This window comes from Notolepis coatsorum (genome assembly GCF_963971535.1).
Source record: "Notolepis coatsorum genome assembly, chromosome: 15".
In the NCBI taxonomy this organism is placed as follows: Eukaryota; Metazoa; Chordata; class Actinopteri; order Aulopiformes; family Paralepididae; genus Notolepis; species Notolepis coatsorum.
In genome coordinates this window covers 90118880-90131037 of record NC_140179.1, presented here as the reverse complement: position 1 = coordinate 90131037, position 12158 = coordinate 90118880, and the positions used below count along the sequence as shown (strand labels likewise).

General features: G+C 47.5%; 1 protein-coding gene across 2 annotated transcripts in view; it reads right to left on the bottom strand.

Annotated features, from left to right (window-relative positions):
- The window catches only part of creld2 (cysteine-rich with EGF-like domains 2), a 46109-nt gene that overhangs the window by 26917 nt on the left and 7034 nt on the right, over positions 1 to 12158 (bottom strand). The window lies entirely within an intron of this gene.

Here is a 12158-nt window from a genome sequence, read left to right as displayed (position 1 = left end):
CAACCACCTCCAATGTAAATTACCCAGTATGGTTGTCAATATCCCAATGTACCCAACCCCCCCCCACACAACCCCACCCAACCTCCTCCAATGTACAGTTTCTACGTCAAATGTATATACCGTAATTCCTCTAATAGTAACCCCGGCTTGTATTTGTTTCAAATGTAGCGGGTACCAGGCTTGTATTAGGAGGAGGCATGTATAAGAGGGAGGCCTATATTTCTAATTTTCAAACAGATCATAATGAATAAATCAACATTTTGTGTCAGTTTGAACCCAGTAAAATGTACTGGGTTCATTTATTGAAACCAAGTACTGTATGAAATAGTAAACAGTGCAATTACAGGTAGTCACTGGTCATTTCAACGTTTTTAAAGTGAAATCAAGTAACTAGCTCAGTATGCAGCTCAGTATATTAGTAACCCGGCTTGTATTAGGAGGCCGGCTTATAATTGCTTAGCTCAAGAGCGCACCCGGCCATTAATAGAGACCCGGCTTGTATTTGAATACCGGTCACTATTAGAGGAATTACGGTACTCCCTTTTCTTGACTCAAGTCAAGTCAAGAGTTTTAATTGTCACGGCATACAGGTATACAATGAAATGCGGGTGGTCTTGCCCGCAACGATGTGCAATACAGTGGTACATATAATAGAATCAAAAGAAGAAACAACATTGTGCAGTAACAGATAGCAGGTAACATGGAGTGACATCTCGGTATCTGTACATAGTTATTTACAGCGCATGTGTGACATGCTAGTTAGCTTTGGTAGTGCAATACACTGTTCCTGTTATTCTAATTTAAAGTGTCCTTTCCTTTGGCCATAAGTGTGCGTGTGTGCGACATGAGTGTGTGCCCGCTCATGTTAAAGTGTTAAGTGGCTGCTCGTGTGTGAGCGTGCACAGTGTGCGTGTCGTGTGTGTGTTCATGTGTGCTTGTGTGTGGACAGTTCAATGTTCTGAGCACTCAATGTACATTGTTCATGGCTCTGATGGCCTGGGGGAAGAAGCTGAGCCTAAGCCGCTCTGTCCTAGTAGCTAGGATTTGCAGGCGTCTGCCTGACCTCAGCAGCTGAAACAGGCTGTTATTGGGGTGGTGAGGGTCTTTCATTATCCTGCAGGCTCTGGATTTGCACCTCTTGTTGTATAGAACCTGCAGGGGGGGTAGTGCAATACCCGTGGTACGCTCGGCTGAGCGCACCACTTTCTGTAGGGCCTTCTTGTCCTGTGCCGTGCTGTTTCCATACCAGGCAGTGATGTTTCCGGTCAGGATGCTCTCTACAGCTCCTGAGTAGAAGGACTGGAGTATCTTCCCCGATACTCTGAACTTCCTTAACTGTCTCAGGTGGTAGAGACGCTGTTTCGCCTTCTTTACTACTGTGCCTATGTGTGTTGACCATGTCAGGTCCTCTGAGATGTGGACCCCCAGGTACTTGAAGCTGCTCACCCTGTCCACGGTAGCCCCGTTTATCATCAGTGGTGTGTGTGTCCCCTGCTGTCCTCTCCTATAATCCACGATCAGTTCCTTGGTTTTGCCAATGTTCAGGAGCAGGCTGTTGTCCTGGCACCAGCGTTCCAGTACCTCCACCTCCTCCCGGTAGGCCTTCTCGTCGTTGTCCGAGATCAGCCCCACCACCACCGTGTCATCTGCGAACTTCACTATGGAGTTGGAGCTGAACTTGGCCACACAGTCGTGTGTGTAGAGTGAGTACAGCAGGGGGCTCAGAACACAGCCCTGGGGGGACCCGATGCTCAGGGTGATGGTGTTGGAGGTCTGACCCCCCACCCTGACCGCCTGGGGTCTTTCGCTCAGAAAGTCCAGTACCCAGGCGCTCAGGGCGGAGCTCAGACCTAGCTCGATCAGCTTGTCCACCAGTCTGGTGGGGACTATGGTGTTGAACGCTGAGCTGTAGTCAATGAACAACAGTCTCACATAGCCCCCCTTCTGACGGTCAAGGTGCGAGAGGGTGCTGTGCAGTACCTGGGAGACCGCGTCGTCGGTGGACCTGTTTGTCCTGTATGCAAATTGCATAGGGTCCATATCACTGGGGAGGGAGGCACAAATGTGGTCCTTGACCAGCCTCTCGAAACATTTCATGACCACAGAGGTGAGTGCCACCGGTCTGTAGTCATTTGGACATGCTGGGTACTGTATCACAAACAGTACTGTATTTGCAAATCTGGTATGTCATAAATGTATAGATGTAGCAGTACTGACTATCTGTATGTCATGTATGTCATATATGTCCTGATGAATTGAAAATGGGGGACCCTGATGTAAACAAGACGAAAGTCTTTCTCTGGTCTGCATCCCCTTAACAATTGTGTGTATTGAGCTGTACTGTATTGTACCCATTCTGCAATCTGTTAATAAAGTTTTCAATCAATCAATCAAAAACCAACTGTCCGTCTGCAACACTACTATCACCGACAGAAGGGAGATCCCCTTGAATGGCCCTTCTAAGGTTTCTCTCCTCCACACTGCCTGTGGTGCATTTTTTCCTATTGCTAGGTTTTATTGAGTTTTTCCTTACCTTCGCGTGGTGTATGTCTGGGAGTGTTTGGATTCATTCATTTATTTTAAATTTGTTGGACCTTATGGTGTTCTTGTTTTGTTCTTGACTTATTGTGATGTTTCTTCTTGACTTGTTTAAAGAAGACGTGTACGGCCCATGGGGACATTAACGTGTGTTGTCGGGCCTTACAAATACATTTGATTTAGAGAAGGTAGATGAAAACAGGGACGAGAAGAAGGGGTCCTGGTTTACTGTTTTTGTTGTTGGAAACAGTGCATTTTGTAATAGTTGGAAACGGTGTATGTAAAGTTTGTTGTTTATTACAATTGAGTTAACAATGTTCAGTATAAGACAAGGAGTTATTAGTTCTTATTATTGTCACTTCCATCTAGGGCTGGGCGATTAATCGATTTTATGCGATTAATTCGAATTAATGATTTAGGACGATTTTCAAAAAAAAAATATATATATATATATATTTTTTTTTTTTTGTCACCTTATTATTTTTTATTTTACAAAAAGTGATGTTTGGTGAAAGTTAGATTTGCACTTGATTAATCACAATAGGGAAATTCATTCTTGTTTGATGATCAAGAGGCACCTTTTATTTGTTTTAAGTGAAGTTTGGTGAAAAAGCAAGTTATTGCATTATTAATCCCAATAGGGCCTCATTCATCTTTGTTTGATCAAGAGTAACCTTTTTATATATATATATATATATATATATATATATATATAATTTTTTTAAGTGAAGATTGGTGAAAGTTAGGTTTGCACTTCAATCACAATAGGGAAATTCATCTTGGTTTGATCATTTGTGTCAAATAAAAACAAAGCTTATTTGAACGATTTCCTTGGCGTTTCTAGTTTTTAAGAGAAAGAAATCGATTAAAATCATAAATCGGATGTTGTAACTGAGGGGTACAATTCCCTGACTGTATTGATAAGTATGGTATTATTAAACCACTACCTCTTGTACTTTAACTTCTGGCCATCCAGTACATGATATAGATATGATGAACACTTTCCCACCTGATGAAACGAAGTCCACACAAATGTACAAATCGAATATTTTATATAGCAAAGGGTATATACAACGTTCACTTGATGACATTTATGATTTGAAATGCACTTGTATGGCAAATGAGTATTCGTAGGTAAATCAACATTGAATGTCCAATCTCTGGTTACGCAGGGAGCAAATATACAACCTGGTTCTTTAGGGAACTATAGCGATGGTACTTAAATGATTATAGCTGGATACACTAAGGGGGGGGGGGGGGGTCCCGCTGGTTGTAAGACAGTAGGAGGGGGGGTTAGAAGAGCCGCTGGCGGTATCCCATCTGGCCGACGATTTCTTGGGAGAATTCAGAGTCCTGAACACGATGCCCACAGAACCTCGGTCCGCAGATGAATACAGCTGGACCCTCTGGTGGACGGTAGCTGCCGGTCCACAACGGAGAGACGTGAGGCGACCTCACTGGTGTAGAGCGCCGTCTCACCTGGACTCCTCTCCGGGGGGTAGTTCCAACACTCAGCAGTGTTGGCCGTTATCCATGGAATAATCAAAGCACCCAAAGCATGTAGATAATCCAAGCCGTGGAAGGCTCGCCGTCGTCCGGGTAAAGTAATCCAATGTACAGGTCCACTCGTCCTGGCCCGGAGCTCCTCGGATGCAAGCACCACAAGTGGTCTGCCCAGCCTGGTTAAGACTCCAGATAACGTCAGGAACGATGGGGGTGCTGCTCACTTTATAACTCTAACCGAACGATGCACCATACATAATAGACTATTATTAGCTTAATAGAAATACGTCCAACTCGACGGTATAGTGCCAAACTATGACAATTCAACTATTAATCCACACGATATCTCAATGCCTATTCTGAGCCCAAGTAGGCCTTACTGCACCACACGTGCGTCGTGGGTGAGGCTTCGCGTCTGTTACTAGGTTGGAGGGTAAAGAACTAATGGACTAAAAGAAAGTTCTACTTTACTTGCGCCATATATATATGCGCTGTGAACAAATAGTACCATTCGTATTTCGCCAGACGTATTCCTACGCGGAACCGGGCTTGCCACGACATGTTGGTCGGCACGATTGAACTTGAACCAAGGGGCATGGCTGCTGGCGCCAGGTTCTCGTCCAATGGTAGAATGAAACTATTATGGGCTGTTAGTAGACTAAAGGGATATTCAGTGCATATTGTACAAGGAATATACAGGGGATATCAAACGATATACAAATACTATTAAATATATATCCATAAATAAATATATATATTCGGTTTAATCTGATCCTTCACAACAGCCGCCCCCTAATTAGTCCCACCTAATTAGCTAAGCAGAGACAGATTAACCGCACTGTCTACCACTCAAGGTCCGCTGTAAGGGTCAGTCAACTCACAAAGTCATGGGGTCATGGTCATCATCGATAGTGTCTGGGAGTCGGGGCAGTTCTATTAGCCTCGCCACGGGTCGTGTGTAAGTTCGCCCTTGGACGAGCACTTCAGCTGCTCGGACCTTGCCATCGGCACCGGTGATCACTTTGCTTACGCGGCCAGCCGGCCACATAGCTCTGGGTAGTGACTGGTCGATAATCATGACGACTGTTCCTTCTGTCAAATTGTCTCTCTCTTTTACCCACTTCTGGCGGGTCTGTAGAGACGGTAGGTAGTGGAGTAGGAAGCTGCTCCAAAACTTGTCAGCTAGCACTTGACTGTACCTCCACATTCTTCGGCCGTTCGCTTCTTCAGGCCTGTACATTGTCTGGGGTAGCGCGGGGTCCAGCCGCCCCATTAAGAGTGTGTTGGGGGTGACTGGGTCGACATCTGCTATATCACTGGAGACGTAACCGAGGGGCTTGGAGTTCAATACTCCCTCGATCTCCGTGAGGACTGTCATTAGGACTTCCTCCGCCACAGTCTGGGCCCCAAGCACGGCGTACAGGGCTGTCTTTATAGAACGTACTTCTCGTTCCCAGGTTCCACCGAAGTGGGGTGCGTTCGGGGGATTAAACTGGAAGTCAATCTGGGATGGAGCGAGGTGGGTCTTAAGTTCTGGGCCCATAGCTTGGAAGCTCTCTCTCAGCTCTCTTTCTCCGCCTTTGAAGTTTGTCCCGTGATCAGACAACAATGTAGACGGTTTTCCTTTCCGTGATGTGAATCTTCGGAAGGCCATAAGGAATGAGTCTGTGCTCATGGTCGGAAGGAGCTCGATATGTATCGCTCTGGTGGTCATGCATTTGAATACAATACCCCACCGCTTCTCGGTTCCTCTTCCTCTCTTTATATACAACGGGCCAAAACAGTCCATGCCTGTGGAGTGGAATGGCTTGTCGCCGAGTCGGAGGCGACAGGGGGGTAAGTCAGCCATCCGTGGTATGCTGGGCTGCGCGCGCCACTTTCGGCAGTCTAGACAGGTTCGCTGGAAGCGTCGCACCGCTTCTCTTCCTTGAAGTATCCAATAGCGACGTCTGATCTCCGCGAAGACTCTCTCTGCTTCTGCGTGGTGTACATCCTCGTCGTATTTCTTTATGATCAGCTCTGTGACCTTGTGTCGGCTGTTCAAGACTATCGGGTACTTAATGTCATCCGGTAGATCGGGGGCTCTCCGCAGGCGACCACCCACTCTGATGAGATTATGGGCGTCACTCTCGGGTGCCAGGTGGAGCAGTCTGCTGTCTGATGGGACGGGCTTTCCTCCCTGTAGACAGTCTAGCTCATCGGGGAACGAGTCTCTCTGGGCTCGTTGTAGTAGAAGAAGTTCTGCTTCTTCGTAGTCAGCTGCTGAAATGTCAGTGGTGGACTGACTCTCTGGGTGGTGCCACAGGAATGTCTTTAGTTGCGCACTCTGTAGGGTAATGCAGTCATCTATGTTGGGGTCTGTGGAGGCGACTGTGCTCAGTCCACAGAACATATGTTTCTTGTTCTCAGCCTCCTCTTTACTTGCTTCCCGTGGGGTGGGCGTAGGCCACTCTTCTTCCGGGAGCTTGAGGAATTCTGGTCCGTCACTGTAGATGTTGCGACGGGTGAGGTCATCCAGGGACATTCCCCGGGTGATGACGTCAGCTGGGTTGTGTTTGGTGTCCACATACCGCCAGCTCGCTGCTTCTGTTAACTCTTGAATCTCGGTGACTGACTCTCACGAAGACTTTGTATCTGCATGAATCAAACTTGATCCATGCGAGTACTGTCGTGGAATCTGACCACAAGATTGTTCTGTGCACCGGAATGGTGAGTTCACGTTGGATTAACGTGGCTAGATGCGCTCCTGCTAGGGCTGCGCAGAGCTCTAGACGCGGGATAGATTGTTGCTTTCGTGGGGCTATTCTTGAGCGAGCCAGGATGAAAGCAGTGTGTATCTTTCCTCCCTTCTCTTGGGCACGCAAGTAGGCCACCGATCCATAGGCTACTTCGGAGGCGTCGCTGAAGACGTGTAGATCAATCTTGCATGTCTCTGGCCTCACTGTGGATGGGAAGTAGCTGCGGCGTATATTGACGCCTGGGAGTGAGTGGAGTTCCGTCTCCCACTCTCTCCATGTGGAGGCAAGGTGTGCGGGTATTGGGTCGTCCCAGCCCTGGTCCTTGTCCCATAGTGCTCGTACAATAATCTTTGCCCTGGTGGTGTAAGGTAGAATACATCCCAACGGGTCATATTGTCTGGCGAGTGTTCTGTACACACTCCGTCTGGTGGGCGGTGTGGCAATGTATGACGCCGTGGATGGCTGATACATCGGCGAGCGTTGGGGGAGAGGCCTCCTAGGCGAGTCTCCTCTTGCGCCTCTCTGTGGGCTGGTACCGGCAGGGTACCATGGCCCGCTGGTCCAGGTGCTATTCCTCGGGGCTGGTCGTGCGTCATGCTCACCCGTGAATAGAGTCGGGGGTCTGTAGCGCAGCGCCGCGGGGGTACAGCCTGGGCTGTACTGGACCTCCTGGTCCGGTGGAGTACTGTGCTGTCGTCGGGCTTGGTTCTCCTCCTCTCCCTCTTCCTCTTCTATCAGGTCCTCTAGATCCTGTAGTCGTTTATTTAGCTTCTCCGCAGTGTATGCCGCTCCTTCCTTGTAGCTGGGTCTCGCTTGGACCGGTCGGGGAAGGGGGTCTGCGGGGGGTATAGGCTTGGTCTGTTGGTCAAGTTCAGGGTCGCTTGCTCGGTTAGGAGACGCTGCCCTTGACTGTTGTCTCGACGAGTTCCTTGAACCCCTGGCGGAGGGAGAGGGTGTTGCCCTGAGGCTCAGCCGCTTCATTAGCCGCGCCCGTAACTTGTCGCGCTCGGCTTGTAGTCTGTCACGCTCGCCCTGTAGTCTGTCTCGCTCGGTTTGGCGCTGGATGAGATCTGCTTCTCTTTGGGCACCGGCAGCGGCGCGCTGGGCGTCGGCCCGGTCTCTTGCCATATTCTCTTCCGTCTGAAGGCGTCTCATCTCCAGGCGTCTGCGCTCTTCTTCGCTCCGTCGTTGCGCTTGGAGTTGTTCGCGCTCGCTAAGCGTCTGTGCCCGGAGTCGATCGTGTTCACCCCGAAGTCGATCGCGTTCACCCTGAAGTCGATCGCGTTCACCCTGAAGTCGATCGCGTTCGGTAGAGGCTGTCAGGCTGACTAGGAACGCCTGTTGTAGCATCCTCTCCGCTTCGCTGGGGGAAGGCGGTTGTGGAGGTGAGCCGCTCCTGGGTGAGCCGCTCCTGGGTGTACTCGTTGGGGAGTCCTGGAGCTCTATTTCCTCGGCGCTCTCCTCCTCTTCTTCCGTGCAGAGTTCTCTCTCTGTAGGGTTGTCTTCCTCCCGGGGCTGGTCGGGGACTACTTCTTCGGTATTGGCGGGGGGTAAAGGCATGTCAGCTCCCTCCTGGTCCCCACCGTGAGCTTGGTCAGTTACATTAGAACCTACTAGGGCCTCTGTGGTCGGGGAAACCTGGTCGTTAAGGTCAGACATAATTTTACTTTCTACTTTTACCGCGTTTACCGTTTGTCGAAGGCTAGGTAGTTGACTGACAGCGTAAGCCTCTAAGTACTGAGGTGGCTGTCGTCTGCGCTGCGGGCGTTCTACGTTAGGAGGACCGTTTCGTGGAGTGTTCATCATAGGCCATTTTAATATTAATAACACTATATTAATATTACACTAGTTACCCTCCGGCTCGAAGGACCAATTGTAACTGAGGGGTACAATTCCCTGACTGTATTGATAAGTATGGTATTATTAAACCACTACCTCTTGTACTTTAACTTCTGGCCATCCAGTACATGATATAGATATGATGAACACTTTCCCACCTGATGAAACGAAGTCCACACAAATGTACAAATCGAATATTTTATATAGCAAAGGGTATATACAACGTTCACTTGATGACATTTATGATTTGAAATGCACTTGTATGGCAAATGAGTATTCGTAGGTAAATCAACATTGAATGTCCAATCTCTGGTTACGCAGGGAGCAAATATACAACCTGGTTCTTTAGGGAACTATAGCGATGGTACTTAAATGATTATAGCTGGATACACTAAGGGGGGGGGGGGGGGTCCCGCTGGTTGTAAGACAGTAGGAGGGGGGGTTAGAAGAGCCGCTGGCGGTATCCCATCTGGCCGACGATTTCTTGGGAGAATTCAGAGTCCTGAACACGATGCCCACAGAACCTCGGTCCGCAGATGAATACAGCTGGACCCTCTGGTGGACGGTAGCTGCCGGTCCACAACGGAGAGACGTGAGGCGACCTCACTGGTGTAGAGTGCCGTCTCACCTGGACTCCTCTCCGGGGGGTAGTTCCAACACTCAGCAGTGTTGGCCGTTATCCATGGAATAATCAAAGCACCCAAAGCATGTAGATAATCCAAGCCGTGGAAGGCTCGCCGTCGTCCGGGTAAAGTAATCCAATGTACAGGTCCACTCGTCCTGGCCCGGAGCTCCTCGGATGCAAGCACCACAAGTGGTCTGCCCAGCTTGGTTAAGACTCCAGATAACGTCAGGAACGATGGGGGTGCTGCTCACTTTATAACTCTAACCGAACGATGCACCATACATACCGGTAGACTATTATTAGCTTAATAGAAATACGTCCAACTCGACGGTATAGTGCCAAACTATGACAATTCAACTATTAATCCACACGATATCTCAATGCCTATTCTGAGGCCAAGTAGGCCTTACTGCACCACACGTGCGTTGTGGGTGAGGCTTCGCGTCTGTTACTAGGTTGGAGGGTAAAGAACTAATGGACTAAAAGAAAGTTCTACTTTACTTGCACCATATATATATGCGCTGTGAACAAATAGTACCATTCGTATTTCGCCAGACGTATTCCTACGCGGAACCGGGCTTGCCACGACATGTTGGTCGGCACGATTGAACTTGAACCAAGGGGCATGGCTGCTGGCGCCAGGTTCTCGTCCAATGGTAGAATGAAACTATTATGGGCTGTTAGTAGACTAAAGGGATATTCAGTGCATATTGTACAAGGAATATACAGGGGATATCAAACGATATACAAATACTATTAAATATATATCCATAAATAAATATATATATTCGGTTTAATCTGATCCTTCACAACAGATGTGATGTGAAAAAATCTGAGATTTAATTTTTAGGCCATATCGCCCAGCCCTACTTCCATCTGTTTAAAAAAATGCACATGTTCATTTATCAGAGATGCAAATCCAATTGTCAACTCGCCTGCTCACAATTTCTAAACAAAGGTACAGTTACAACCCAAGAGCAAGACAAAATCGATGTTCAATGGAGGCAGTGGGAGAGAGTTCAAGAAGACACACGCAATGGAATCGACATCAACACTAAGCTCGTCGAACACAGAGGCAGCCTTTCAGAGCTCATCAAACTCTATGAGCAAAAACTCAGAAAGGAAACCACAACACATGTGTGTTCAGTCAACTTCAGTGCGAAACCAGTCAAAAGAATACAGCAACACAATTGAGTCCTGTGATGAAAGTACAGCAATCGTCCATGTTGACTTTTCAGAATCCTGGAAATGCAAATATAAAGCTGAAGTTCAGGCCTGCCATTTCGGACCAAATCTGCCACAGATAACACTCCATACCGGAATGTATTACACTAAGGGTGGAAAGGCAGGGTTTTGCACACTGTCAAGAGTCAAAGAGACAGGATGCTGCGACAATCTGGACACATATGGATTCAGTCCTAAAAGATATCAAGACAAAATATCCACAGGTTACCACCGTGAACTTTTGGTCTGATGGTCCCAAGTAAACAGTATAAGAACAAGAAGAAGTTTTCTTCTGTCTGGTATCCCACCTACACTGGGGTTTTAAAGGACAACGTGGAACTTCTTCCCCACTTCCCATGGTAAGGGCGCACCAGACGGCATTGGCGGAACAGTGAAAAGAACAGCTGACAACCTGGTCCTGAGAGGAAATGATGTGACGGATGGACACATATTCTTCAAAATGGTCTCAAACAGTCTGAATGGTGTTCAGCTGTACCACATTGTGGAAGACATGCAAAGATACGACACACTTCTCATGAATCCTCTCAAACCGGTTCCCTCAACAAGACAAATACACCAGATCATCGCACATAAGGACAGGATCCACCACAGACAACTATCCGGCTTTTGCAGCGAGATGTTGGATTGCCAGTGCTTCTGCCCAGCTACCTCCTATTACCATGGCAACCCAGGAGAACAGCAGAGTGATACACGGAGGGCAAGGAAGAAGAGACCTTTGGCCATGTTGTGGGAGGAGATGGAAAATGAGATGGAAGAGGGTATGGAGATGGAAGATGTAATGGAGGAGTTGGATGAAGAACCTTGAAAGGTCCTGAGGGTATGGTGGTGACAGTAACGACCGTTAGCAGCCTTAGTAATGGAGACTGGTTAGCAGTAGTATATGATGACCACTGGTGGCTAGCCAAGACCATCGATGTGGATAATGAGCAACAAGATGTGAAAGTGGAATTTCTGCATCCATGGTCCAATAGAAAAGGTTCAGCCCAAATGTGGCAAGAAGGATGTCTGTTTCTGACCAGTTCAAGACATCATAGTGAAACTAAATCAGAAATGCAGAAGGAAAGGAAGAGGAGAAGTGAGTGAGAAAGTGGAGGTGGAGATCAGGAAGTTGTGTAGAAGAGGTAGAGGTAGACGAGAAGAAGGGGTCCTGGTTTACTGTTTTTGTTGTTGGAAGCGGTGCATTTTGTAATAGTTGGAAACGGTGTATGTAAAGTTAGTTGTTTATTACAATCGAGTTAACAAAATGTTCAGTATAAGACAAGGAGTTATTATTAGTTCTTATTATTGTCACTTCCATCTGTTTAAAAAATGCATGTGTTCATTTATCAGAGATGCAAATCCAATTTTGTCAACTCCGTCAGTTTCTCGTCAACACCGTCAGATCTTTGTCAACACCGTCAGATGTTTATCGTTAACTCTTTCAGTGCCACTCACGAGATTTCTCGTGTTTTTTTATAGGTGGTTGCTAGCCACTCACGAGATTTCTCTGATTTTTTTTTTTTTTTTTTTTTTGCGATCTGAAATTTTTTTGCATCACCCGAGCCTACCCGAGTATTGCCGAGCTGCGCCGGTGATCACTGTGGAAAAAAGCGCCCCCTGTCGTCTCCCAGATGACATAAGTGATTTTGGAATGGACTCAATGAAAATGAATGGGGAAAAAAATCCGGTAC